General features: G+C 40.7%; 1 long non-coding RNA gene across 4 annotated transcripts in view; it reads left to right on the forward strand.

The window, feature by feature from the left end:
• The first annotated feature begins 617 nt into the window (after positions 1-617).
• LOC144381394 (uncharacterized) overlaps positions 618-25,574 on the forward strand; it is a 90,304-nt gene continuing 65,347 nt past the window's right edge. For 2 of the 4 annotated variants that reach the window (XR_013446573.1, XR_013446576.1), the window contains exons 1-3: positions 618-759; positions 4,938-5,166; positions 7,560-7,768. This is a non-coding gene — a long non-coding RNA (uncharacterized LOC144381394). Of the gene's footprint in view, positions 760-4,937; positions 5,167-7,559; positions 7,769-8,067; positions 8,155-25,380; positions 25,465-25,574 lie in introns of those variants that run through there. The other 2 variants (XR_013446574.1, XR_013446575.1) reach the window with 2 other exon arrangements.

Here is a 25,574-nt window from a genome sequence, read left to right on the forward strand (position 1 = left end):
TGGACGCCTCATAAATGTAGTCGCCAGCCTTGCACTCGTCTGCGTCTGAGGGCCTCTGGTCTCTAAGGGTAGGCTGAAGGGATAGAGGCAGGGGAAGTGCTTTCCCACCCGAGACAGGCCCGCAGAAAACGGCGAAGGCCTATTAAAATAGGACGCGTTCCCTCGGTTCCAAAATGGCGCCAAAAATGTTCCAAAATGGCGCCGAAAATGTTCCAAAATGGCGACGAAAAAGCCAACCGGTGAAGGATGGAGTTTAGCCGAGCCAGGCAAACACTTTTGCCAGAGCCGCTTCAAACTCTTCAGGATCAAATGTTAACTAAGTGGCAATTTTCATTCACTGGCTTCAGATTTCTTCTTAAAAGAGAGAGAGTGGAAGCCTATCAAATAGCTCACTGATATTTTCGCCCTCGGCAGGAAACGGGCCCGCTGTCCTGACGCTGGAACGGGAAGACTGTTCACCCGGTTGCCCGTTTTTAGCAATCCAATAAGTAAATAACTTAGGCCTGATCTTTATAGACAGTTCGACGGTGCGGCGCTTGATCAATATGCCTGTGTGGCTGCCTCACAGCAAAACAAAGAACAATGCCGGCTAACAAGACAGCTGCAAAAATTAACATTAGATCGTGGAGGAGATGGGAGTTTCAGGATTACAGACGCTGTCCCTGGCAAGAGAGATACCTGTTACAAAAGAGTGATGGTTATTAAAAGAGCAAGAAGCCACTGCAGATATATTTAAGGCACGCTACCATCCATTTTCACGTAAGTGCCACTGCCTGGAGTTGAGCACAAGAAGGTAACTGGAATCTGTGATTCTCCTTTATCATTTGAGATTCACAGCCTGAGGGACAGGGCCGTGCAAAACACAAACTCCATCTGAATTTTGTACCAAAGCCCTACCATTAACTTCCCATTATCAGCAGCAAACTTGGTATAAAAGGGCATTTGAAGAAGGATATTGGTCCAGGCAATCGTGGCGTTTGGTGGGTTAGAACTTGGGTCTTCTGAAAAGCTTTAGCTTCTTTTTGCAACCATTTGCAAAATCCTTGCTAGAAGTAGGGAAAATCTATATACTAATCATATATCCAATTGGGCTGAAACTGAAGGAAGTTAAGAGGAGAACACAAATCTGACTCAGAGGGCAAAGGGACTGCCGTACGAAAAGAAATGATTAAAGGGTTCTAAAATGCCCAGCTCTGCTGAGTAGCCACCAAGCGAAGACGTGTCACTGGAAAGGGTCCATAGAGTGTAAACAACAGTCAGGATCATTGCTGAGCTGAGGAGAAGGAATAAATTGAGGTGAAATTAAGGACAGAGAAATTTTTACTTAATGCCTGTAATGAAAAAAGCTGCCAGATAGTGAAACATCTGGGGTAACTGGGGGTAACCATGAGCCATTTTCTCAGGAAGCTTTCAAAGGTCAGGCTTCACCAAGAACCAAAAGAACATTTTTCCTGTCCTTTGGATTTGAAAAACCCTTCATAAAAGAGTAGGATTCTATTTTTTGGAGAAAATAATTGTCTAAAATTCCTCTCAGAGAAAGAAAAATCTGTGATGGGACAACACAGGGAGCTAGTTTATTTGTTTGTTTGTTTGTTTGTTTTAAGTAGGCTCTACACTCAATGTGGGGTCCAACACAGGGCTTGAACTCACAACCCCGAGATCAAGACTTGAGCAGAGATCAAGATTCTTTTTTTTTTAGATTTCATTTATTCATTTGACAGAGAGAGAGCACGCACAAGCAGGGGAAGTGGCAGGGAGAAGCAGCCCCCCTCCCCTCCACCAGCAGGGAGCCCCATGTGGGGTTTGATCCCAGGGTCCTGGGATCATGCCCTGAGCCGAATGGCACCTTAACCAACTGAGCCACCCAGGTGCCCCCACAGGGAGCTAGTTTTAAAGGACGTGAGGTAAGAGCAGAATGCTTAGAAAAGAGGCAGGTCATTGGCCAGCAGAGAAGCAGTAGGAGGCACCACTTAACCAGACTCTTCAGAAAGACAATGATAGCCCTATACTAGTAACAAACTTCTGCTTATATGTTGAAAGCAATGGCATAGGCATCTTCTCTAGTTCATCAGCATGACTGGATTTTTCCTAGCAGTAGCCTCAATAGTTGGCAGCAACCTACCACTTCAATTCTTTCTGTCCTTAAGCTAAGACGTGTCTAAAAACTCTAGTAAACTAGGCTTGGTAACATCTATTTTTAACTAACAGAGTGGTGGCTCAGAACACAAGCTTGCCATCAAGCAGATCTGAGTTCAAATTTCAGCTCTGATATTTCCCTGTGTGACCACTGGCCAATTAATATAACTTTTCAATGACCCAAATTCTCAGCTGAAGATGGGATAATAATATATACCTCTAGCAGCCAGTGTTCTTGGTTGCAAGAATTACATGGGAAAACTTAAGCAGAAAAAGAAACCTATCAGAAGGTTATTGGAGAGTTCACAGAATGATCAGTAGAACCAGGTGGAAGAAGTGGATGGAAATTAAGAGAGGTGAGTCACCCAAGCTATGGGCAAAGTTATGCCACAGAAATTGTCTCGTTAGGGTATTACTACATGAATTGTCGCCACCACGACCTCTGGGCCATACACGACTAGACTCTGCTGTCACTGGATACCGGATGTTACTTCCATCCTCTCTGCGCATGGCCATCCTGAGGTGAATTGTAAAAGATCTCTGCATCTCGTTTCTCTCACTTAAGAATCTAATTCCCTACTGGGAGCATTTGATTGGCCAAACCTAGGTCACATGCCTGTTTTATAGCTGCCAGAGGGGGACAGAAAGAGAGTATCTGATCCTCTTCATCTTCTTTAGTTGAAGACAGGGCTCTGTCTCCCATGGAGATTCACATGGTAAAGGATTTTTCCAAATTAGAAGGCAGATTTGAATGCTGGGAAGCCAGAAAAAGGGCAAACATCTATTCCAGTTCACCTCTTTGGCTGTCCAACTTTGCCTAGATTATTCTTTCCCTAATTTAAGTTTCCCCTAAAAGTTCCTACCTAACAAAATTCAACTATCCTTATATAGTCAAAAATTCACAAACCCTCTCCCAAAAGGAAGACACGGCACTGGTTCTCACACCAATTTAAATCCCGGCTGTCTCAATGATGTTAGCTTCTCTCGTGCTATCATAATCCCATCTCAGTATCCGGAAACTAATGACAAATTGTAACATGAATAGCTCTACCCCTACAGTGTTGGAAAGGGAGAGGAGAGAAAAAGGAAACATGCAAGGATCTGTCTAACTCAAATCTATCAGGTTCTGAGTTTAGAGGGGGAGAGGTCAGACAGCAAGAGATGTTACATATGCATTCACAGCAAGGAAGGAAATCCACAGTCATTATATCTACATGGTCATTGGGCCATGGCTAAAATTTTATTCCTCTTCCATAGCCTATTTGCTGTTCAGGGCTTTTTTTTCTTCCTGGTAAGGTCATTCAAATCTTTATTTCAAAGGGATCTGGGTTTGGGGGTCCTGCCTACATGGAATTGTAGTAGCTCTCCATTCATTGTAACTCTGGCTACAATAGAAGGAGGAATTACCCCAGAACATCACTTCAATGTCACAGCAACAGGTCACCTTCACCGTGATACTCAGGATCAACTATGAGCGTTAACACCAACGCTTTCTATTGCAATGGCAGAAGGAGATCAAAATGGTCAGGTAGCAGTCTCAATTTCCAATTCAATGGACCATTGTTTTGTTTCCTGACAAACACATTTATCCCTTGAGTACTTAAGGCTCTAACCAATGAGACCCAGTGTCACATGAATAGAAGGAAAAATTTTGAATTGGTCATTAGGCATAATTATTTATATTCCTTGGTTCCAAGGTTCATGTACTCTAACCAGGAAAAGTGCCGTAAGTTGGTCTAAGAGCATATAGTTGAAAGCTTGCCTAGAATAGTTTGCAAGATGTATGAGCCAGCTGACACCATGAGTAAATCTTCAATAGGTTTTTCCATAAAGCCAGCTGCTTCTGGATGGGAGAGCACATGTAAAGATCAACGAATAACTGAGAATGAACCCATTGCCTTTGTTAATTCACTGTAAAGTGAGTCCTCGGTCAGAGCAAAGTTGTGTGGGATACCGTGTCTAAGGTCTTCGGTAAACCCAGTCATCAGCCAAACTATGATCCATTGATCATGACATGTGTAAAACCTTACATCAGGCTATTCTCCTTTCCAGACTTAAAAGGTAACAAATAGGGGCTGCCCAGAGCTCCTCCCTGCGGAATGACTGACTTTCATCACCCCTCCAGGCCAGGCTGCATGGAATGGAATTGCGTAATCCGCCATCTACTTCTGACTCATGCTCAGCCAGGGGTTCAGAACATGAAGTCAAGCTCAAAACGCTTCTTCCTCATTAAAGCAGTTATGGGGAACCCTCATGAGGCCAAACATGTTTGCTCAGTTGTAAAATGGGTTTTAGCAGCTTGGGAAGATAAAACGGAAGAAGTATTTGAAGCAGTTAGTCCAGAATCTGACAGGCTAAAAATCCTAAAATCCAAGTCATTATTGTAGCCGAAGCACATTTTTAGGCAGGAACCAATATATGTGGGCAAGCAAATGAAATCAATGACAGATTTTCCCTAAGTCTACACACTTAAATGAGAATATTCAGTAAATACACTAATGGGTACATACTTAGCATCCTTTAGTATTAAAGTTAGGCATTTTAAACCCAATTAATGCACACGCGCACACACACACACACACACACACACACACACACTTTTCTAATGAATTACCTGGGAGAAATAATACAGATCTATGATATCAAATAAGACGAGAAAATTCTAAACATTTCTGTATACAAATACTTTTTTACATAGATTCTTTCTGTAGAAAAATTCACTTGTCTACTCCAGGAGGGAACCAGGGTTCTATTTCTCCTCATAAATCACTACCCTTTATCCAACTGTATACATTTAACAGATCCAAACTATGGCATTGAGAAAGGAAGCCAGTGACAGAGATCACAGAGCAACATCTTGAAGAGTCAGATTGGAAGCCTCATCCATAGAGTAGCCACCCTTGGACGATGCCATCATGCCAAGTATATCTCTAGATCTTCACGACCAGATCATTCTTTCTCAAACATTAATATAATTACCATGGAAAAAATGAGCACCAGAGACATCTGGAGAAACTCAGAAACCTGAAGGTGAGAGACTGCTTGTTACACCTCCTCCTACATGGTATTTTCTAGACTGAAGTTTTGGAGTGTCTCTTACAGCAGGAGTGTTACTTAATCACAATTTCCCCCTTCAACGATCGAGTTTTAAAATAACTGAATATTTAATTAATTCTCCAGAGGAATCTAAAATATGCAGAATTGATTAAAGAGTAAAAAATGTTGCAGTTGTTCTATAACTGTAACCTCATTGAATGCAAACGAAATGCTCCAAAATGCGAACAGCTTACACAATCTAAAGGATATTGGAAAGTAGAATTGAATGTTAATTTCATCTAGAGGACCAGATACTGAGACTTCCAGACAGCCTCCATCCTGTTTTTCACAACTAAGCTGTCCCTGAATTTAAAGGAGAGGGGATTAATCATAATCTGTGATTCTGTGAAAATATGTCATTATGCATTTGAAAATGGTAGTTCCAAGTAAAATTAAAAAGCTATGCGGTGGCTATTTTTGATGGGTACTTGCTTAATTTTATATGATAATTGAAAATTCTACAGCAGAAAAAGAAAACTGGTATCCTGGTTCCTACCTAGCTGCAATGGAGCAATTTGACAAAAAATTCAGGAGACCCGTGCCTTGGCTGAAATAGTGAGCAGCCTGAGGCTGATTACCTATCAAACCAGAATAATGAGAATTAAGGCATATCACCAGGTAACAAACTAGCCTCTATTCAGATACTGATTCTGCAGGTCACAAAGAGTTATAAAACAACCTCGACTTTGAGATTCCCTGAAGATAATAGGAATGATAACAAGAGAGGAGAGTGGAAGAAGGATGTATTAAGTGGTGAAATGAAGGGAATAGTTGTAACTTCACAAGCTTTAATCAAAACAGGAGTAGGCGAAGAGAGTCAAGGTTACACCCAGGTTGGCAGCAGCAACAAATAGGTCATAGGTGAGGTTACACTGGGACCTTCAACATCTAGGTGGTCAAGCAAGTTTTTAAACAACCATCATAGGGGTGCCTGGATGGCTCAGTCATTAAGCGTCTGCCTTCGGCTCAGGTCATGATCCCAGGGTCCTGGGATCGAGTCCCACATCAGGCCCCCTGCTCCGCGGGAAGCCTGCTTTTCCCTCTCCCACTCCCCCTGCTTGTGTTCCCTCTCTTGCCGTGTCTCTCTCTCTGTCAAATAAATAAATAAAATCTTAAAAAAAAAAAAAACCATCATAATTTAAATATAATGTCACCTATCTACTTAAATAACAAACAAAATATTCTAAAAATTAACATTTTCATAGTAATGTTGAATATGCATATTCAAATTTGAAATACTGGACTTCTTGTTCTAAAAATAAAATGACAGGTCATAGTCTGTCATTGTACGGTGAACACCCCAAATTTACTCATACTCAAAACTTGTTCATCCCAAACTGTGTCAACACCCGGAGAGTTTAGTATCTAACAGATACCACAGAAAGGAATGTAAGCAGGAAGAGCACCTTTGAATAATTATGTTTTATATCCACAAAGAAATTGTCTCTATTTTGTTTAAGTAGGCCCCACGCCCAATGTGGAACCCAATGTGGGGCTTTGAAATATTTCCAATTTCTTGGGAGAAGCATAAAACTAATTTGGCTCCACAGTTGCTTGCATCCTCCTGGTTGATGGGACTGGGTGGCGCCCAGTGGGGGCAGCAATCAGTGGAGTCTACACAGAAAGTGAGGTTCCAGCAGCCAAACTGGTCGCTGAGGAAATTAATTACCCAGCACAGATGAAAGCAGCAGAAGCAAAAGAAAAAGAGAATCTCCTGAAGAGAGAATCCAAGTTGTTAGAGCAACAGTAACAAAAGCAGGTATGTCAAGTTCAGGGGCTGAAAGAGGTTTTTTAAAAGGGAAAGGAAAAAAAGGTGGGGAGGACACCTGGGTGGCTCAGTAGGTTACGTGTCTGCCTTCAGCTCAGGTCATGATCTCAGGGTCCTTGGATGGAGCCCCGCATCGGGCCCCCTACTTAGCGGAGAACCTGCCTTCTGCCTGCCCCTCCTTCCTGCTCGTGCTCATGCTCTCTCTCCTTCTCTCTCTCAAATAAATAAATAAAATCTTTAAAAAAAATAAATTAAATAAAAGGGAAAGGAGCCAGGAATAGTGGGCAGAAATAGGAGGTAAGGTCCAGTTTATAAGTAGCCAAAGTGAGTTCTTCACCATGCAGGGGGGTGCTAGGTGCAAGATAAATGGGGTAGACGTGCAAAGCCAGCTGGGATGATGTAAAAGCTTGTTACATAAATCGCCTGTTAGAGAGCACTGAGTGGTATTAGTGGGAGAGTTAATGTGCTGCAAAAATACCTAGTCATTTTGTTTACTCCCCAAATGACACTTAGGGATTCAAGGTCAGGTTTAAATTTGTACTTTTCTTCCCTAAAACAGATGGAAGGGCAAGGATCTCCAGCGTCAGTCTGGAATGCAGCTTGTTCAGAAGTCCTGCTGTCATACTTATGGCAGCCTGCTTTTTCAGGGGAGGCCAGCTGAGCAGGCATTTGTCATGCAAAGAGCGGAGACAGAACAAGATCCACAGAAGGAAGATTAAGAGCACAAAATCAGGCCAGGTGGCAATAACCGTGACCCGCTGGGACACAGTAAGTAGCAGCACCTGGGAGAAAGTGAGTCATTGTGAATACAGGAGATGTGTGTCACAAGGAGGGGGGTGGGGAATAAAACAGAGAACAGCAGGTTTTGCAAACAGTGACCACAGGCACCAAACCCAAGCCATTTTGCAGATGGATCTGGGAAGGACCGCATGAAACACACACACATTCTCATACACAAAGAACTCAGCACTCCTAACAGATACCACAGAAAGGAATGTAAGCAGGAAGAGCACCTTTGAATAATTATGTTTTATATCCACAAAGAAATTGTCTCTATTTTGTTTAAGTAGGCCCCACGCCCAATGTGGAACCCAATGTGGGGCTTGAACTTACGACCCTGAGATCAAGACCTGAGCTGAGATTGCGAGTCGGACACCCAACCAACTGAGCCACCCAGGCACCCCAGAAATTGTCTCTATTTTAATGCTATTTTCTCTCTTTGGGAAATTTCCCCAAAATTTGAATAAAAAAATGTTGAAGTATAAATTATAATAGGATTTTCAGGTTATGATTCTATATTTCCAAGACTACTAACTGGACAGATAAATAATGAACAAAAGACTTTTTCCACTCTTAGATTCCTTCACTCCTCTATTCATTCGTTCAACCAATATTTATCAAACGCCCAGCACAAGCCAACATGGTGCAGACCTCTGGAAGTATAACAATGATCCATGTTGGATGTGTTTCCTGGTCTCCTGGAGTTAACATCCCGATAGAGAAGTCAGATACCAGTCAAATAATCTCACTATATCATAACTACAAATGGAAAGGTTGTTATGCAGTAAGACCACTACAAGCTGTGGGAACACACAATGAACGACCTGATCTCATCTGTAGCCTCAGGAGAGATTTGCTTGAAGAAATGACATTTTACCTAAGTTCCAAAAGAGGAGGAGAAGTGTTTTTAAGACCTGCCAGTTGAGGCATGATTTTGTTTTCTGTTTTTAATATCACGTGATGTAAGTATCAAGGCCCTGAGAAAAAGACGAGCCAAAAAGGTTTTACTGTCCCTTTCTGATTTCTCAAAAGAAAATGATATTACCCTCAGTGCTTCTAGCTCTCTATCTAAAGGCGGGATTCTTCCAACATCTTTAAGATTCTGGATATCACTGCCAATGCCTGAACCTCTGCAGTGCTGGTGGGCCACTGTACAAAGGGAGGACTGGAAAAGGCATTTGGATTCTTTTTATTACCTGCTCCAAGAATTGAAATTGCCAGCCTTTGGTGAAAATCAATCTTTATTCTCTTACCTCATCCAGGATGCCAAGGAACAAATTTCTCACATTTTTCTAAAAGATAAAAAGGCAAGCAAGTATAATCTCTAAACAAAACAAAACAAAAACATAAGAATGTCTCTGAACAAGACATTTTTATGAAACAAAAGAATGTCTCTGAACAGGACATTCTGTGGGTATTACATTTTCTCTTCTGGGGAAGGGAATCACTGATCTTGCTTAAGAACAATAGACAATAGACACTTCCAGTTCCATCTTTTTTCCATAAGAAGAAAACATTTTTCATAGCAGAGAATGAAGGCCTTAAGGTTTATAAAAGGGTTATTCTGAGATGTTCCACAAAAATGAGTTATCGGTAAAGGAGGCTAGAATAAGGAATGCGACGACTATCCAAGGAATAAGATACATGCAAAGGCCCTGGGGTAGATGATCATGGTGCATATGAGGAGATGAAGAAAAGTCATTGTGGCTGGAGCAGAGAAACTAACAGCGCAAGTGGGAGAGATGAGGTTGAAGAGGTGCCAGATACTATAGGGCTTTAAAGAACAACCTAATGATTTTGATCTTTTTTCTTACAGCAATAGAGATCCATTGAAGGATATTTAGCAGGAAAGTAATAACAACAGCTGTGTGTTTTTAAAAGATCACATTTTTTGCGTCTTGGAGAAGAGTTTCGAGAGGAGCAAAAGTAGATGTAGGGAACAGGTTAGGGGGCTATAGTAATAGCTTAGAAGGGAGATGATGATAGCTAGACTTAAGATGGTGGTGGTACAGATGGAAGAAAATAGATGAAATTAACAGGGTCTAGGGGCACCTGGGTGACTCAGTCTGTTAAGCATCTGCCTTCAGCTCAGGTCATGATCCCAGGGTCCTGGGATCAAGCCCTGTGTTGGGCTCCCTGCTAAGTGGGGAGTCTGCTTCTCCCCCTCCGCCTGCCTCCCCCCCCACCTGCTTGCACTCTCTCTCTCTCTTTCTCAAGTAAATAAAATCTTTTAAAAAAAAGAGAAATTAACAGGACTTAATCATAGATTGGATTATAGAAGATAAAGGAGATGGAGGTGTCAAGGATAACTTCTTCATTTTGAGCTTCTTTCTATGAATGGGTGGATAGTGATCGAATTCACCAAGAGGGGAACCCTAGTACAAATAAGCTTGGTGGGGTGGTGGTGGAAGAAACAATGTGTTTATCTTAGAAATGCTGAGTCTGAGGTGCTTTGGGGATATCAGGTGTTTATATTATTGGAAAGTTGCATATTTATCCCACAGCTGAGAGATTCGGGGTAAAGATACTGAACTGGAATATTGATGGTGGAGACATAGGAACAGATGAGATTGCCTAGGGAGAGAATGTAGAGTGATGCATTGGGGAGGAAGCTGGACAGGCAAAGGAGACAAAGAAGACAGAGAGAAAGGAAAATCAGAAAAGTGGTTTCACAAAGGCCGAGGTTTCACAGAAGATTAAAAAATGCCTGCTAGATTAGTGACATGAACGTTACTTCTGGTGGTAAAATGAGTCATCTCTACAAAAGAGCAGAAACTACTTCAGAGTGTGTTGATTAAAGAGTAGAGGGGTGGATAAATAGAGTAAATGTAGACAACAAATCTTCCAAGAGGTTGGCTGTCAATGGAAGACGAGTACGGAAGAGAAAAGTGAACTGGGTAGGTCCGTAAAAAATATAAATGGGTGAGATTCAGACATACCTCAGTGCTGAACAGAGGGCTCCATTGAAAGAAGGAAAAGTTGATGGTACAAAAGGGAGAATGGATTATGGAAGACATGACTTTTCTAAATCAGCAGAAGATGGGATCTTGACCACATGTGTAAGGACTAAACTTAGAGAAGAGGAAACGGAGAAGAAAGTTGAGAACATTCCCTCTGATGGTTTCTATTTTCTTTGTCAAGAGCAAGGTTAAGCCCAGAGCAAGAGAAAAGAGACGGGATTGATGAATTGAAAGTTTGAGAAGAGTAGTGGTCTGCAATGGTCATTGCAGCGAATGGGTAAACAAGTTAATCAGGGTAGCATTGATAGATTTTCTGATAATGTTTGAAAGACAACTGAAGTTGTCTAGTCATGAATTTGTGGTGGTGAATAGCTGCCCTATTGTGAGATTTTCTCCAACAGTTCTTCAACAAGAACTTAGAAACACATGTGTTGAAATGATAACTCATCAAATCTAAGTTATATATGGAAGAAAGTAAGGATAAAATAGGCTTATGAGCAGAGCGAAGCCGGAACTGTTAATAGAGTCGATGCCCACATGAGTTTGAAGGATGGTGTTAGTATAAGTAATTAAATAAGAAGTCTGGCTTTAATCAGAGAGTGGATGTCAGATTTGTGAGTTAGAACTTTAAGTGTTGGGTGTTTTAAGCTCCAGGATGTGACTCATGGATTGGATAGAGGTGAAGTAGAGGAGAAAGTCATTGGAGAGAAAAAGTCAAGAAAATGGGGGCCAAAGTGTGGAGTGGGTCATGTGTTTATATATCATAGCAGGGATTTGGGTGAGATGATCACCATTAGACCAATACAAAACTCATTAATAAATGAGTAAGAGTAATGGGGAGGTCATAGCAATGAAAAGGAAGAACGGCTAGTAGAGCCAAAAGGCACGTGCCTCCATGAAGCATGATATTCAACAAAACTGTGGAAGTGATACAGAAATAGCAAGGAGGACACCAACCCTATCTCTAATCCCAGACGAAAATGGGGTATGAAAAATGAGCAACCTCTTGTTCTCCCCAAAATGGCCCATGCCCATGGCAACCCCAGAGTCTTAGCATCTACCTCTCTGGACCATCTTCCCTCATTCTTCTAAATCTATCATTTCTGTCTGTCAAAAACCTCTGAAGTGACACAGTCATCTCTTTAAAAATATAAACACTATTTACTGCTTGAAAGATTCATTTTTTTTGTTTAACTAGTTCAACTCTAAGATAGTCGATGCCACTATTATAAACCTAGCAAGCTAATCTCAGAAGCAAATTGGGATAACATTCCACTTTTTTGAAAGTCTAGATTGGAGTTTAACTTTTAAAGTAAGACCTTCAAGGAAAACTCATCAGAGACTCATATTCACAATCTATTCAGCTGGTATATTTGGATTTGATGCTCAATATGTGTAATAGCATACTTTCACACTTCCACATCTCCACAGTTACAAGGTCTTAATCATAATGAGTCATAATGAACTGTTCTTTAGTAAGTGGGATTAACATTCCCACATGAACTTGAGATGCTAAATTATTAATAGTCTCCTAAGGCTTTTGGTTTTTTACTGCAATGCCTCCAATGCTTTCATAAAAGTTTAAGATCATTAAAATAAAATGTAGACTCAAAATACAAAAGTTTTTAAACCTATTCACCGTGTGGTTTCAATATTCTTCAAGATACGAGAGAAACTAACAATAAAAGGCCATCATGAGCTTCTCTTGAGGTAAATATTAAGGCAATGAAATTAACAATACTTTAAAAATGTGATTGCAGCATACTGGAGAAAAAAAACAAAAACCTCCAAACATTTTGTTTTCACAATGTGGCATTTATGGCTCATCAGTATGACCTCTTTGACAGTCTGCGTCAGCATTAAACCAATGCTACTCAATGACAAACGAAAGATTGAAGCTGTGAGATTGTCCCCAAAAGACATGTGGTTTTACTGGGTTTTGCCTGTTGTTTTTACTAGGTTCACTGGGGGAGATAGTGCCAGAAAATATTCATGAGAAACTTTGATCACAAAGAAGATGTCTACGTGCTGAAGAATTTATCATTAAAAAGGCAAAGAGGTGGGGCACCTGGGTAGCTCAGTAGGTTAAGCGTCTGACTCTTGGTTTCTTCTCAAGGCATGAGATCGAGCCCTGTGTAGGTTCTACACTCTGTGGGGAGTCTGCTTGAGGATTCGCTCCCTCTGCCCTTCCTCCCACTTAAAAAAAGGCAAAGGGTAAGGGAAATGGAGGGACTCGGGTAAAACTATGTTACCTTCCTTACCTTCAAGAGTAAGAATGAAAATAAAAAGGGTCCCCCAAAAAAGGGCCCTCAGAAGGGATTTCCAGAAGGGATATAGATTATTTACAATTTTTTTAAAGATTTATTTATCTATTTATTTGACAGAGAGAGACACAGCGAGAGAGGAAACACATGCAGGGAGAGTGGGGGAGGGAGAAGCAGGCTTCCCGCTGAGCAGGGAGCCCAAAGTAGGGCTTGATCCCAGGACCCTGGGATCAGGGCCTGAGCCGAAGGCAGACGCTCAATGACTGAGCCTCCCAGCCGCCCCTATTTACAATTTTTTAAAATGGACTTCAGGCTGTGAAAGGGTGAAAAGTAATAAAATAGGTAAGGATGAACAAGCCCTATATTTACCAAAGAAAAGTAATTCAAAACATGTTTGTTTCAAAGGAAATAACTTTGCAACAGCTGGGACAAGAATGACATGAGGTGAGGACATTCAGAGAAGTTGTGGAGAAAAAAAAAACGAAAAAAAAAAAAAAAGAAATTAAGAAGCCTAGATCTGCAGTGGATGGAGCTCCTCCAGAAGAGAAAGCAATGCCAGAGGGTGTAAATTGCAGGATGGAAATAAGAATGGGAGATACTTCATTTTATTACAAGGTGGAAGCTGAGGAGTCAAAGTGGGGAAGAAAAGGGGGAGGGAGTTCATAGAAAATCTAGGGGTGTGACAACGTCATACAATCATGGAAAAAACAAAACTTTGAGTAGGGAGATTTAAAACAAATAGCACATACGTGCAGATAGGGGGCGAGACAACTACAAAGCTCAAGATACATTTTTAAAACTACTTTAAAAAAAGAAATGGTAACACCGACTATGAAAAGAAGAGATACGAAGTGACTGGCATCAGGGCTCATCTCTGTGGCGGTTAGTTTGCTAGGGCTCTCATAATACAGTACCACAAACTGAGTGGCTTGAACAACAGAAACGTGTTGTCTTGTGGGTTGTGGAGGCTGGAAGTCTGAGACCCAGGTGTGGATGCAATTGGTTCCTTCAGAGGGCTGTGAGGGAAGGATCTGTTCCCAGCCTCTCCTTGGCTAGTAAATGGACAGCTACTTTCTTTGTTTCTTCACCTGAAATTCTTTCTGTGTGTCTGTCTGTGCCCCGACCTTCCCCCTTTTGTAAGGACACCAGTCGTATTGAATTAAGGAACCACCTACTCCAGGATGACCTCTCCTAACTTAACCAGTTTCATCTGCATCGATCCTATTTCCAAATAAGGAAACATTCTGAGATATTGGGGGTTAGGACTTCAACATGTGAATTTTAGGACACAATTCAATCCATAACAGTGGTCAGCAGGGTTGCCAGCATAATGCCAAGCAGCAATGAGATTTCCATGTGACCTACATGTCACCTAGGGTCCCCTGCTCTTTGAAATTTAAGTATAATCACATTGGATCCCCATTCATGCCCAGCAGATATTCAGTCTTTCCCCAATACATCAGTGATTTCCCTGGGGGCTGATATCGTCAAGGCCAGCTCTGGTGCATTCTCCATCCTGCACTGCAGTGACCCAGAAGCACGATACACCCCTTACCTCCTTGATGTTTACCAAAATGAAATAAATAAGAGCCCCACTTACTAAGTATCTACGAGGGTAATGGATGTTACTAAAGATCTGAAGGTCATTGGAGGGGAGAAAGCTGGAACATATGGGAAGCACACAGTGAACATATTAACCTTTCTGCTATTAAGAGTCCTTTAGATCAGTTTCCCACCAGGCTCCCATGCCAAGTTTACTGCCTCCTGATGCCTGGCACGTCTGCAAGCTGCCAAATCAGCCCTGTGTTTCCTGCAGTCCTCCACGAGCTAGAGTGAGTTCTCTGGAGAAGAGGAGAGAGGCCCTGCTCCCCACTTGGTCACATCCGTCACACTGGCCCCAGAGGAGGGCCACCTGCACCCCTGTATTGCAGTGACCCCCTTGTGACTGCAGCTCTCTCAGCTTCCTTTTGGAGCCCCTCTCTCTGTAAGACTCATTCATGGGTGCGATCCTGTATCCAATCAAAGACATAAACCCTGCTGTCCCCTCCATTCCTTGTCTCCCTCTCCCCAGGGCACAGGGCAAAATGCCTTCACCTCATTTCATGCAGATGAAGTTCTTACAGCCCCACCTATGAGTTCAGGCTTGTCTGAGTCCCAGAATAGACTCAAATAGGGACTTCTATTTCCTTTACTTATTAAGCTTCCTGAAATGGGAGTTTCAGCAATGAAAAACCAAAAAATTCCTGTCAGAAGGAAATTGAAAATGTAAGAGAAATGATCTAAGGGAGTGAGGATCTGTCCTTCCAATGTGTCAAAAAACAGGGGAACCTATTAAAATATGATATATAGAAAATTCTCGACAGAAAGCACAAAAGCAAAGATTTCAAAAAGCCAAGTAAATATTCCCAACTGCTAGGATATTCAGCAAGTACAAGCTTGAAAACGCAAAGGTAAAATACTGGAGCAAAATATCAAAAGACAACATCCAAGAGACAATTCTGTCAACAAAGTCAAGCCTGATAAGAAAAGAAATCAAGCAAGATTAAAGACGTTACCTACAGATATTTTAAGTATGCAAGAGGAGAATAAAGGGGGTATAGTAGGCTTAGGAACTAGAAATAGATTGAAGTTTAGCCAGAAGAAAAGAAAAAAAAAACTTTAAAAGGAGCACTGCGTGGAATTGTTTCCAGAACAAGGTATAGAAAAGACTGATTCTAATGGAGCTCTCGTGGATCCTATGGCGCCCTTCTCAGATCCCCTGCAACTAGGAAAGCTACCTCAGCTCCTGGGGGCACTGTGGGTCCTTCGGCTGGCAGCTCCTTCAAGGATTGCCTCCAATGGGAAGTGAGCCTCACTCAAGGTCACACCCCTTCCCAGGACAGCCCGTATCTCATGATGGCTCGGTGCAGGGGTAGAATGGCTTGGCCACTCTGACACTGCTCAGAACAACTCTGAAGGGCCATTCTAGTTCCAGAGTTCCTGAGCCAGAGGCTGCCATTAGGTCTGCATCCCAACTCCACCTCTGTATCCACCATAGTCCTTCCTCCTTTCCCTTTCTTATGTGCTGATGCTAACAAGCATTCTTTAATTAATAGTATGCCCACTAAACCCCATCTCAGAGTCTGCTTCCCTAGGAATCCAACTGGTGACAGAAGGTGATTCATTTATATGAATAGGCATACATGAATATAAACTTATTTGCTTATTCAAACTGATTTATATGAGAACTTAAAAAATGATTGGTGTTCTTAGTCCATTATGGTGCTATAATAAAACATCATAAACTGGGTAACTATAGACTACAGAAATTTATTTTTCATAGTTCTGGAGACTAGAAAGTCCAAAACCAAACCACCACAGATTTGGGGTCTGGTGAGGGCTAGCTTCTTCATCAATAGTGTCTTGTCCGTGTAACCTTACACAGAGGAAGAGGCATGGGACCTCTCGGGCCTCTTTATAAGGGCACTAATCCATTAACAAGAGCTCCACTCTTATAACCGAATTACCTCACAAAGACCCCACCTCAAAGTACAGCCACATTTGGAATTAGGTTTTTAACACATGAAATTTGGGGGAACACAAACATTAATGTATACCAAATGGTTCATAAGAATAAGATGCTAAGCAGGGGAAGAACTCTTGTGTTCATAACTTCATTGCTTGATTCTTTAAAACGTCAAGGATTATCTCAAAGATGAGAGATGAAGGGAAAGTCCTGGTGAGATTTAGGTCCTTAGTTCTAGTTTATTCTTAAGCCCTACAAAGAGGTAGATCCTTCCTCTATTTCCTGAGGGAAATCCTAAGTTTTATAGAAGAGCTTTGGTTTGAAGACACTCTTAAAGAACAGGTGGATAATCAATAATTAGAAAACAGTTTTAAACTGGAGAAGCAATCTCTGGAGCCTCATCCATGGTTGTTTTCTACCATTAAAAAAGTGTGTTTTATCAATGGCAAATTAATTTTGAACATTAAAAGCATGCTGTAGTTCTCAATTAACATTAAAAGAAATCAATGACAGTGAAAGATTTCACAATTGCATGTTAATGACCTCATTAACATAAAATACTATATCTCCATATGTGGATTTATGTACCCACTTATCATTGGATCAGGAGATCTTAAAGGCTATTTTATATATTTTTATACTGGTGAACTGTCTGTGACATCATGCATAACCCATGTCATGCTTAATATTGAGGAAATAATGAATTCAAAGAAGAAGGCACAAAGAATCAGTTTTGAGGTACTTTCCTGTATAATAGAAATATGAAAGCCTGTAAGTACGAAAAGAGAAGAATTTGTCAAAAAAGGTAAAACATAAAAAGATAGAAGTTAAGGAAACTACAGCTTTATTAAAAAGGAAAAAAGAAAATTTTGAGAAATATAAACTGTTGGGAGACAATTCTCCATGGATTTCTTGCATTCCTGCTTGGCCTAAGCCTTCTGAGTACAGGACAAGTTTGAAGAACAAACACCCTAGAAGCTAGAGACTATGGAATCCTCTAGAGAGATTTAGAGATTTATCTCACCAGAGACATCCCAGGGTTGTAAAGATAAAGCCCTCTTCTTTTCCACCGGAGACATTTGTGTACATTCCGAGATAATGAGGCATCTCTCTCCAGAGGGGAAAAAAGAGATGTCCCAGCAATCTCATCTCAGTCTTGGGACGTCTCTCCGGTGATGTAGTCTCACTGAATGCCCAGGTGACCTCAGGCCCTCATCACATCACCATGTGGGGATTAGGGTGTGAGAACCAATACCCATAATGCTGCTCTGACTATTGTTCTTGCTGTGAGTAAGAATTGGTCTATTTCTCTGACCTAGGGTTCTTGTAGTCTTCTATCAGTAGATACCTAAAGCTGGGGCAGGCTAACTCGTTATCTTTCAAGAAGAGTAAAATCTTAGACCCTTCACAGTTTTAGACTTATCAGAAACAAAATGTAAATTGTGTTGTTTCACTTGGTGTTGGGAAAAGAAATGCAAATATTTGAACACACTAACCCTATGATAATCAAATGTAAGTCTTAAAGTGCAAAATCCTATGCAGATATAAGGAGATAGATTCAGCAACTCATAATTTAAACTTGGCCCTGATGGATATTGGTAGCATGACATCCTTCAGATGTGATACATCCCTTACTGAATTCATTTTCAACAGATAGCTGTCAAATTTGATGTTTACATGCATAAATACAAATTGCATTTGCATATGGCTATATTCATATATTCATATTTTTCTTCAGCTTTCCTGTCATCTTTCACCAGATGTGGTTTATTTTATTTTGTCCCTGCCCTTCCTGCCCAGTGCTTGCCCACTGTCTTTGCTGGGTTGTGATTATTGCCTCAACATTTTTGGCACTTTCCCTAGCTCTGAATTTTGAGATGCTCCCCATGCTTTATTTTTCCATGAGGTCTAGTTTTTCAGCCCCTGAAGTTTATCAGTTTTGTCCCGTTTCTCAGAAGGACAAATAACAGCCAACAGCTACCATTGGCTGATAGAAGAAAGGGCTGCCTGCCCTGTCTATCATCCAGTGACCCCCTTTTAACTCTTACTCCAGAGACTTTCTGGACCTTCAAGCTTTCTCCCAAGTATCCCAAGAGATAGGGGCACTTGTTGGGAACTTGAATTAAATGTCAATAAATAGCTCCCCTGACAGGGCTCTTAAAATGTTCCAGATACTCTGGCAGGGAAAACAGTTGGAATTCTCTTTACCGTCTTCATATTTGGCCAAGCTGCCCCCTCTCAATTGCTCATTTTTTAAAGATGCAGCTATATTGTTCATTATCAGAACAAACATTTTTGATTGCTTCATTCAAAAGGTCCACATCAAAGTATACTATAAAGATGTTTCCTGGAAAATTGACTATTGTTGCTTAAATGCACATTTGTCAGAGAGCTCTAAAGAACTCCTAGTAAGTTTCCACATTTACATAAGATTAGTTTGCATCACCACTGTTGCACTTTCAATGCCTTTCATTTTTCTTTTTCAGTATTAGTTTCTTAACCTCTTCTCTTCACTGCATTCTGTAAGACCTCAGCATTCTCCCCTTGTGAGTGAAATACTTGGTAGAGTCTTCAGCAGATAATATTGCATTGGTTCTAGGACTAGGGTTACTCTCCCTTGTCTAGTTAGGATAGCTTCCATTACCGAGTCTCACCCTACACACTAAATATGCTAAAATAAAATGCTCCCTCTCTTGTTTTGCTATTTAGTTTAACCCTCTGCTGCATAGGAGAGTGGAAAAAGGGAGATGGATGGGGAGTAGAGTAAGTCACTGAATGCAGTGAAGAAACTTGACTTGGACATGCAAGTGTTTGGAAGAGATAATATCCGTATCAGGATAATTCAGGGAACTTTGTTTGAAATACCTATTCAAGTGACACTGAGACAGGTTTTTCTGTGGCATTCTTTGAGTTGCCCAATCACTATAATTCTCCATTATCTGATATGCCACAGAGAGGAGAGAAGTGGAGGGAAATGGGCATCTTGAGGGTTGGGCTTGGCAAAGTCCTGGAAATCTGAACTGAGATGTCAGGGCCTCGGATCCTAGCTGAGAGTTAAGTAGGACCTTCAAGTTCATCTGGACGTGGCTTAGAAACCAGCAGAAGACCAGAAAGAGAGAGCGACAATGACGAAATCCAAAGTGCTTTTGTGAGGCCTGCGTTAGGATAAGATCAGGTTGGGTCTTGAGGTGGAAAGGATGTGGCAAACAATATAGGCGTGGGGATGTAGGGATAACTAGAGTGGGTATGGAGAATGGAGGCTGGGGGGCAGGCATCTTAGATAAGACCATGTTCCTACCTTAGTAATTACCCTATTACAGGAGATTATAGTCTAGCCCTACATTTCCTAAACTATGTGTAAAGAATCATTACTGTTCCCATAAGCTATAAATAAATATTTTCTGACAGTTTGTTTCTGTAGTCCAAGGAACTTGGAAAATGCCTATAAGATTCCATTGTTGGATAATGGCAATGTATATTAGCACAGGAAAGGTACTCCTGTCCTGCAATACAAAAATGTTTAACTCATTATTTTATCAATTTATGTGACCATAGAACTCTATTTTGTTTCTTATAATAATTTGTAATATCCTAAATGAGGGATAGTCTAAGAACATACTTATAGGAGCGCCTGGGTGGCTCAGTTGGTTAAACGTCTGCCTTTGGCTCAGGTCATGGTCCCAGGGTCCTGGGATCGAGTCCCACATCGGGCTCCTGGCTCAGCGGGAAGCCTACTTCTCCCTCTCCCACTCCCCCTGCTTGTGTTCCCTCTCTCACTGTCTCTCTCCATCAAATAAATAAATAAAATCTTAAAAAAAAAACAAAAAGAACATACTTATAATAAGGGATTTAAAGTGTTTGTTTAGTAAGGCCAACATCTGGACTCAGTCAATGACACTTTCTAGTTGTGAAGCTATTTGTTTTCAAGGCTGCAGCAGACCTTGGAGAGAGGGACTGGATTAGGACAAGTTAAAATGTCACCAGGCTTGCTGGGTTGTTTTTTGTTTGTTTGTTTTGAGATTTTGCCTTTTTAAAAAAATATATATCTTTTATTTATTTATTTGAGAAAGAGAGAGAGCACGTGTGCAAGAGAGAGAGCACAAGCAGGGTAAGGAGTAGGGGAAGAAGCAAGCTCTCTGCTGAGCAGGGAGCCTGACACAGTGCTTGATCCTAGGATCCCAGGATCATGACCTGAGCCAAAGGCAGACGCTTGACCAACTGAGTCACCCAGGTGCACTGCCATTTTTCTTGAATAAACATTTCTTAGGTTGCTACAAGCCTTTAGTTAATTTCCAGAGTTCTGAAAAGGGTGATTTTGACAGTTTTACTGCTTTTATGAACAAGTAGGTTTTTGGAGGTCCTTACTCCACCATTCCCTCCATGCATTTTTTTATTCCACTGTGTCTTTCTTCTTGTTGTTCTCCATACTAAGAATGTACCTGTCCACTGTTTACGCTACTTGGAAAATTCTCATTCGGGCATCAAATGTCTCATCCTTAGTGTAGCCTCCCTTTCTTCTTCTCCTCCCAGGCAGAATTAATTATGTCTCATTTGACTTGTTCATACCTTTTATAGCAGTGATCACATAGCCTTATGCTTAGCTGTTTCAGAGTTCCACATTTAGTTATGAATGTTGTGTACTACACACCCCAGGAATCACTATTCATAGTAATCTCAAATATGCGCCCTGGGGTTATATAGTGAACAGTCTGCATGGCTAAACTTGGCGGCGTGTCTGTCTCTACCAGTTAACATGAAATACTTACGATAGAAATAAGGTCTAATTCAAATTTGTTTGCCCAAGATTGAGTCCAGAAGTTCTCCAAAGTACATACTCAATAATTTAACAAATGAATAAATAGAATATATTCCCCCTATCCTTGTTGTAGATCACAGACAGGCCGTTCCTCAGAAAAACTTATAATGTGGAATATGAACAGGAAACCAAAATAAATGACTAAATAGGGACCTATAACTGCCATGGGGTTAGGAATAAAATTCCCGTTATTTCCACAGCAAGAGAGAATGATTAGCAAATTCATGAATTAACCTTCTGCTTATTATGAGATTTCTGCTTAATTCATGCTGTAGGCCTTAATTATACATGTTTCCATAGTCTTATTAAGAACTTCTTAGGTTGCATGAAACAGAAGCTGCCTAGAGATAGCTGAAATAAAGAGGAATTTTTATAAGGAATCAGAGATATTTCATGGAAACCAAGTGCAGAACATGACCTCTCAACACACTGCAAGTCAGAACTAGAAAGTCCATAGTAAGGCCCTCCTTCCATTTCTCCACGACCATTCTCTTGGATTCTTATTTCTTCTCTGTGCACATCTGTTTTATTCTTTTATTTCTCCCAAAAGACCTACTTTCTCTAGGTCAGCATGCACAAGGTCACACAGCCCAGGCTTCAGTACACTCTCTGTTACACATCACATCAAACTAACTAGAGTTTCTGAGTCCCTGTTTCTAATTCCCACAAGAGCGAATCCATTGGACAAGCTTGGATCAGGTGTGAGCTGTTGGGATAAATGGCTGTGCATGGGGGGCAGGATTACATGGCTCACTTGCTAACAACTTAGCCAAGTCTGCGGGAGCTCACTCACTAGAAGAAAAAGGGCAATGAGGATAGGGCTGTAGGTGGTGGGGAGTTTAACTGGATAGGCATCTGTTTTAGTCTGTTAGAGCTGCCATAACAGAATACCATAGGCTGGATGGCTTAAACAATAGAAATTTATTTTCTCACAGTTCTGGAGGTTAAGGGTCCAAGATCAAGGTGCCAGTAGAATTTCAGGTGAGGTCTCTTTTCCTAGCTTGCTGATAGCCACCTTCGTGCTATGTCTTCACATGATCTTTCCTCTGTGGACTCATGAAGAGAAACTTCTGTTGACTCTTCCTCTTCTTCTAAGGCTACCAGTGATATTGGATTAGGGTTCCATCCTTATGGTTAACTTTAATTATTTCTTTAAAGGCCCTACCTCCAAAACAGGGGCTAAGGCTTCAACATATGTATTTTAGAGGGACACAATTCAGTCCATAACAGCATCCCAAAAGGTATCCATGATGCCATATAAAATAATATGAGCTTAATTTCTGAGTGTAATGCACATTGTTTTACTTACTAATAATTGTCTTTAATGGTCTAGCACTGTTAAAGATTTGTTAAAGAATAATTCATGAATTAGTTTTTCTTCTTTGTGACCAATATCCTCACATGTGTATATACATGTGTGGAATATATGATCATATATATTCAATTCTCAATTATCCATACTAATGAAGATGTAGAGTGAATATTCAGATGATCTGAAATTAAAAGTATTTTTGCACCTGCTCTGTTCTAGTAACCAAATGTCCTACAGGAAGCAACAGTAACATTCAGAGGACCAAGAGTGTAACTTTGCCATGCCTTCTATATAGATGGCCAGACTTTTAATGAGTAGGAAAGATGCTCTATGGAGTTATGTAGATATCTTCATCCTATTGTGTTTAGTAAGGGAGAGGGTTGTACAGCAAAAAGCATGAAACTGGGCCTCAAAATAATAGTAGTAGACCTGGCAGAAAACTAAGGGACTTCTTTATAGTATGCAATTTAAATGCATTTATCATAGCATTCAGAGAATTATACCGAAATTTTAATGGGGACCAAAACAATCCCCCTCTAAACAAATGCTACTCAACTCCACCACTGAAATCCATTTACCCAAACCCAATGACTTATTCAAGTACTATTTGGATTCCATTCTAAAAGCAAAAATCCTAATATCATCTCAGTTTAGGAATATTGTTCTGCTTCTCAGGAATCTGGTAATATTGAAACATAGTTAAATCTTGAGTCATTCAAAGACTACTCTATTGAATGCTGCCCTAATTCTGCTGTGCCCATCTTGGCTGCCAAATCAAGAGAAGGAAACTAACAAGATTGAGCACCTACTATGTAGCAGTACACCTACTTAGAACATTTTAATTTCAGATAATATTTCTAATAGTCAGGTAACTCCTTTAAATATAGAAATAAGAAATAGACAAATCTACCATATTTGTCAATAAATCACTATTTATAAGTTTTATGGTATAGAGCTATAGAGTATATGCAGTGTAGAATAGTGGTTAGGAAAAAGGACTCTGGATTTAAAGGTCAAGGTTCAAACCCCAGCTCTACCACTTACTAGCCAAATCACTTAAGCTCTCTGTGCTCTAGTGTCATTACTAAAAAGGGATAATAATAACTTCTACTTCATAGAATTGCTAGGAGGATTAATAAATAACAAATGGAAATATTTAGAGAAGTTCATGGTGCATAGTCAGTACTATGCTACTTTTTGCTATAATTCCAAATCCCTATTATTTCCATGTTAGCTACAATGGCAGGCAGACTCTAAGATGGTCTCCAATGACCTCCACTTCCCAGTATTTACACCCTTGTGTAATCTCTTCCCCTCGAGTGTAGGTAGAACCTCTGAATTGTTTCTTTTTTTCTTTTTTTATTTAAATTCAATTAGCCAACATATAGTACATCATTAGTTTTTGATGTAGTGTTCAGTAATTCATGAGTTGTGTATAACACCCAGTGCTCATCACATCACGTGCCCTCCTTAATGCCCATCACCCAGTTACCCCATCCTCCCACACACCTCCCCTTCCACAAGCCTCAGTTTGTTTCCCGAAGTCATGAGTCTGTCATGGTTTGTCTCCCTCTCTGATTTCTTCCCATTCCCCTATGGTCCTCTGTGTTGTTTCTTATATTCACATATGAGTGAAACCATATGATAATTGTCTTTCTCTGATTGACTTATTTCAGTCAGCATAATACCCTCCAGTTCCATCCACATCAGTGTAAATGGTAAGATTTCATCCTTCCTGATGGCTAATATTCCATTTATTTATATATATATATATGCCACATCTTCTTTATCCATTCCTCTGTCAATGGACATCCAGTTTGGCTATTGTGGACATTGTTGTTATGAACATTAGGGTGCATGTGCCCCTTCGGATCACTACATTTGTATCTTTGGGATAAATACCTAGTAGTGCAATTGCTGGGTCATAGGGTAGCTCTATTTTCAACTTCTTGAGAAACCTCCATACTGTTTTCCAGAGTGGCTGTACCAGCTTGCATTCCCACCAACAGTGTAAGAGAATTCCTCTTTTTCCACATCCTCACCAACATTTGTTTCCTGACTTGTTAATTTTGGCCATTCTGACTATAAGTTGCTTCTAACCAATAAAATACAGCAAAGCTGATGGACGTCACTCCTGTGATGAGGTTATATGAAAATGAGACTGCCATCTTGCTAGCAGACTTTCTCTACTGCCTCCTTGGCTTACGTGTGTTAATGAAGCAAGCTACCACATTGAAGAGGCTTGTGTCCCAGGGAATTGAGGTCAGTTTAAGCCAACAACCAACCAGGAACTGAGGTACCCAGTCCAACAGCCCACAAGGAATTGAATTCTGTGAACAGCCATATGAGCTCACCATAAATCCTTCCCCAGTCAAGCCTTCAGATAAGACTCCAGCTCTGGCTTATACTTTGTAGCCTGTAAAAGACCTGAAGCATATGGTCCACCTATGCTTAGATTCCCAGGCCACAGAAACTGTGAGATAAGAGTGTGCATTGTTTTAAGTCACTAAGTTTGGTGGTTCTTTGTTTTGCAGCAGTAGACAACTAATATACCCATAAGAACTTGACACAAAGTGATTGCTCCAATAAACATTCTCTCTCCCTCTTCATTTATGTATCTTTTAATGTGATTTTTGGCTGGAAATCACTCTCTAAAGCATTGTTTATTAAAAGACACACATGGGATTAGCCCAGATTTGGCTTATATCTCTTTGGTAATCATTATTCTCTTGCTTTGATTCAGTTTCTTCAATAATACTAGCCATTCCTTATGAAGTGCCTACGTATGGCATGCACAAGCCATGTGTCAAGCATCTTACACATATCATCTCATTCAATCTTCACAAAAACCCTGAAAGGTGAGTATCATTACCTTCTCTTTATGGGTAAGGATACTGGTGTTCTGAGAGATTAAACCCCTTTTCCAGAGCCATAGCT

This window comes from Halichoerus grypus, chromosome 3, assembly GCF_964656455.1.
Source record: "Halichoerus grypus chromosome 3, mHalGry1.hap1.1, whole genome shotgun sequence".
NCBI classification, from domain to species: domain Eukaryota; kingdom Metazoa; phylum Chordata; class Mammalia; order Carnivora; family Phocidae; genus Halichoerus; species Halichoerus grypus.